Source organism: Balaenoptera borealis (genome assembly GCF_965194805.1).
Source record: "Balaenoptera borealis genome assembly, chromosome: 8".
NCBI lineage: Eukaryota > Metazoa > Chordata > Mammalia > Artiodactyla > Balaenopteridae > Balaenoptera > Balaenoptera borealis.
The window spans coordinates 34,379,248-34,384,032 of NC_138865.1; the positions used below are offsets into that span (position 1 = coordinate 34,379,248).

The 4,785-nt window shown below is 35.8% G+C and overlaps 1 protein-coding gene across 1 annotated transcript in view; it reads left to right on the plus strand.

Annotated features, from left to right (window-relative positions):
• The window catches only part of ZNF782 (zinc finger protein 782), a 60,083-nt gene that overhangs the window by 24,306 nt on the left and 30,992 nt on the right, over positions 1 to 4,785 (plus strand). The window lies entirely within an intron of this gene.

A 4,785-nucleotide genomic window follows, 5' to 3' on the forward strand; every position in this document is an offset into this window, starting at 1 on the left:
ATCACTATGTTGTACACCTGAAACTTACATAATCTGTAAATCAACTGTACCTCAATTTAAAAAAAAACAGAAACTGCCCAGAATGGCCATACCATTTTGCATTTCCACCAACAGTTTGTGAGAAGTCCAGTTATTGATACTTTCTATCCTTTCTAGTACTTGGTATTGTTACTATTTTTTGTATTAGTGTTTGTAATAGGTGTATAGTAATATCTCATCTTGGTCTTAACTTGCATTTCCTTAATGGCTAGTGATGTTAAATATTTTTTCATGTGTTCATATGCCATCTATATATTCTTAAATAGTAAATGTTCATGGCTTTTGCATACTTCTTTCTATCTTTATTGAGGTATAATGACAAATAAAAATTGTATATATCTAAGGTATAAGACTTTTTTTTTTACATATGTACATTGTGAAATAATGGCCACAATCAAACTAATTGACATACCCATCATTTGACAGAGCTCACTTTTTTTGGAGCTGGGGGGTAGGGCTGTGAGTACACTTAGGATCAACTCTCTCGGCAAATTTCAAGTATACAGTATAGTATCGTTAACTACAGTCACATTTGTATATTAGATCTCCATAGCTTATTCATCTCTGGTTAATTGACCTTTGTACCCCTTGACCAACATCTTCCTGTTCCCTAGCTCCCCAACCCGTTTAAACTAACATTCTACTCTCTATTTCTATGAGTTTGACTGTTTTGAATTCCACTGAGATCATGCAATATTTGTCTTTCTGTTTCTGGCTTATTTCACTTAGCATAATGTCCTCTAGTTTTATTCATGTTGGGGCAATTATCAGGATTTCCTTCCTTATGTGGCTGAATAATATTCTATTGTGTGTTGATATACCACATCTTCTTTAATCATTCATCTGCCAATAGACATTTTTAGATTGTTTCCATATCTTGGGTATTTTGAATAATGCTGCAGTAAAAACGGAGTGCAGATATCTCTTCAAGATTCTGATTTCACTGACTTTGGATATATACCGAGAAGTGGAATGGCTGGCTCATAAGGTAGTTCTCTTTTTAGTTTTTTGAAGAAACTTTATTGTTTTGCATAATGGCTGTACCAATTTACATTCCCACCAACAGTGTACAAGGGTTCTGTTTTCTCCACATCCACAGCAACACTTATCTTTTGTCTTTTTGATAATCACCATTCTCTAACAGCTGTGAGATGATACCTCATTGTGGTTTTGATTTGCATTTTCCTGATGATTAGTGACGTTGAGCACATTTTCATATTCCTGTTGGCCATTTGTATGGCTTCTTTTGAGAAATGTCAACTCAAGTCCTTTGCCCATTTTTATTTGCTTTTTTGCTATTGAGTTATATGACTTCCTTATATATTTTGAATATCTACTTCTTATAATTATTATTATGATTTGCAAATATTTTAACCCATTCTTTGAGTTACCTTTTTCATTCTACTGATTATTTCCTTCTCTGTCCAGAAGCTTTTCTGTTTGATGCAGTATCATTTGTATATTTTTGCCTTTGTTGTCTGTGCTTTTGTTGTCATATAACAACCATTGCCAAGACTGACGTCAAGGAGCTTTTTACCTATGTTTTCTTCTAGGAGTTTTATGATTTTAGGTCTTCCATTTATGTCTTTAATCCATTTTGAGTTGATTTTTATGTACAGTGTTAGACAAGAGTCCAGATTAGACTTTTACTTGTTGATGTCCAGTTTTCCCAGCATGATTTATTGAAGAGAATGTTCCCCCATTTTGTGTTCTTAGCACTCTTGTTGAAGACCAGTTGACTGTAGATGTTTGGATATGTTTCTGGGCTCTCTGTACTGTTCCATTGGTCTGTAAGTCTGTCTTTATGCCAGTGCCATACTGTTGTCATTACTGTAGCCTTATAGTATATATACTGAAGTAAGGAAGTGTGGTGCCTCCAGGATTGTTCTTCTTTCTTTTTTTTTTTTTTAACATCTTTATTGGAGTATAATTGCTTTACAATGGTGTGTTAGTTTCTGCTTTATAACAAAGTGATTCAGTTATACATATGTTATACATATACATATGTTCCCATATCTATTCCCTCTATACATATACATATGTTCCCATATCTATATGCTCACCCTCCCTCCCACCATCCCTATCCCACCCACCTAGGTGATCACAAAGCACCGAGCTGATCTCCCTGTGCTATGCGACTGCTTCCCAATAGCTATCCACTTCACGTTTGGCAGTGTATATATGTCCATGCCACTCTCCCACTCTGTCACAGCCTCCCCCTCCCCCTCCCCATATACTCAAGTCCACTCTCTAGTAGGTCTGTGTTTTTATTCCCATTCTACCACTAGGTTCTTCATGACCTTTTTTTTTTCCCCTTAGATTCCATATATATGTGTTAGCATACTGTATTTGTTTTTCTCTTTCTGACTTACTTCACTCTGTATGACAGACTCTAACTCCATCCACCTCACTACAAATAACTCAATTTCGTTTCTTTTTATGGCTGAGTAATATTCCATTGTATATATGTGCCACATCTTCTTTATCCATTCATCCGATGATGGACACATAGGTTGCTTCCATGTCCTGGCTATTGTAAACAGAGCTGCAATGAACATTTTGGTACATGACTCCTTTTGAATTACGGTTTTCTCAGGGTATATGACCAGGAGTGGGATTGCTGGGTTGTATGGTAGTTCTGTTTTTAGTTTTTTAAGGAACCTCCATACTGTTCTCCATAGTGGTTGTATCAATTTACATTCCCACCAACAGTGCAAGAGGGTTCCCTTTCCTCCTTCTCAAAGAACCAGCTTTTAGTTTTATTGATCTTTGCTATCGTTTCCTTCATTTTTTTTCATTTATTTCTGAACTGATCTTTATGATTTCTTTCCTTCTGCTAACTTTGGGGTTTTTTTGTTCTTCTTTCCCTAATTGCTTTAGGTGCAAGGTTAGGTTGTTTATTTGAGATGTTTCCTGTTTCTTAAGGTAGGATTGTATTGCTATAAACTTCCCTCTTAGAACTGCTTTTGCTGCATCCCATAGGTTTTGGGTCGTCGTGTCTCCATTGTCATTTGTTTCTAAGTATTTTTTGATTTCCCCTTTGATTTCCTCAGGGATCACTTCATTATTGAGTGCTGTATTGTTTAGCCTCCATGTGTTTGTATTTTTTACAGCTCTTTTCCTGTAATTGATACCTAGTCTCATAGCATTGTGGTCGGAAAAGATACTTGATACGATTTCAATTTTCTTAAATTTACCAAGGCTTGATTTGTAACCCAAGATATGGTCTATCCTGGAGAATGTTCCGTCAGCACTTGAGAAAAATGTGTATTCTGTTGTTTTTGGATGGAATGTCCTATAAATATCAATTAAGTCCATCTTGTTTAATGTATCATTAAAAGCTAGTGTTTCCTTATTTATTTTCATTTTGGATGATCTGTCCATTGATGAAAGTGGGGTGTTAAAGTCCCCTACTATGATTGTGTTACTGCTGATTTCCCCTTTTATGGCTGTCACTATTTGCCTTATGTATTGAGGTGCTCCTATGTTGGGTGCATAAATATTTACAATTGTTATATCTTCTTCTTGGATCGATCCCTTGATCATTATGTAGGGTCCTTCTTTGTCTCTTGTAATAGTCTTTTTTTTAAAGTCTATTTTCTGTTATGAGACTTTCTACTTCAACTTTCTTTTGATTTCCATTTGCATGGAATATCTTTTTCCATCCCCTCACTTTCAGTCTGTATGTGCCCCTAGGTCTGAAGTGGGTTTCTTGTAGACAGCATATATACAGGTCTTGTTTTTGTATCCATTCAGCCAGTCTGTGTCTTTTCGTGTGAGCATTTAATCCATTTACATTTAAGGTAATTATCAATATGTATGTTCCTATTCCCATTAAGTGTTTTGGGTTTGTTATTGTAGGTGTTTTCCTTCTCTTGTGTTTCTTGCCTAGAGAAGTTCCTTTAGCATTTGTTGTAAAGCTGGTTTGGTGGTGCTGAACTCTCTCAGCTTTTGCTTGTCTGTAAAGGTTTTAATTTCTCCATCAAATCTGAATGAGATCCTTGCTGGGTAGAGTAATCTTGGTTGTAGGTTTTCCTCCTTCATCACTTTAAGTATATCCTGCCACTCCCTTTTGGCTTGCAGAGTTTCTGCTGAAAGATCAGCTGTTAACCTTATGGGGATTCCCTTGTGTGTTATTTGTTGTTTTTCCCTTGCTGCTTTTAATATGTTTTTTTATATTTAATTTTTGATAGTTTGATTAATATGTGTCTTGGCGTGTTTCTCCTTGGATTTATCTGATATGGGACACTCTGTGCTTCCAGGACTTGATTAACTATTTCCTTTCCCATATTAGGGAAGTTTTCAACTATAATCTCTTCAGATATTTTCTCAGTCCCTTTCTTTTTCTCTTCTTCTTCTGGGACCCCTATAATTCGAATGTTGGTGCATTTAATGTTGTCCCAGAGCTCTCTGAGACTGTCCTCAGTTCTTTTCATTCTTTTTTCTTTATTCTGCTCTGCAGTAGTTATTTCCACTATTTTATCTTCCAGGTCACTTACCCGTTCTTCTGCCTCAGTTATTCTGCTATTGATCCCTTCTAGAGTATTTTTAATTTCATTTATTGTGTTTTTCATCGTTGCTTCATTCCTCTTTAGTTCTTCTGCGTCCTTGTTAAATGTTTCTTGCATGTAGTCTATTCTATTTCCACGATTTTGGATCATCTTTACTATCATTATTCTGAATTCTTTTTTAGATAGACTGCCTATTTCCTCTTCATTTGTTAGGTCTGGTGTGTTTTGACCCTGC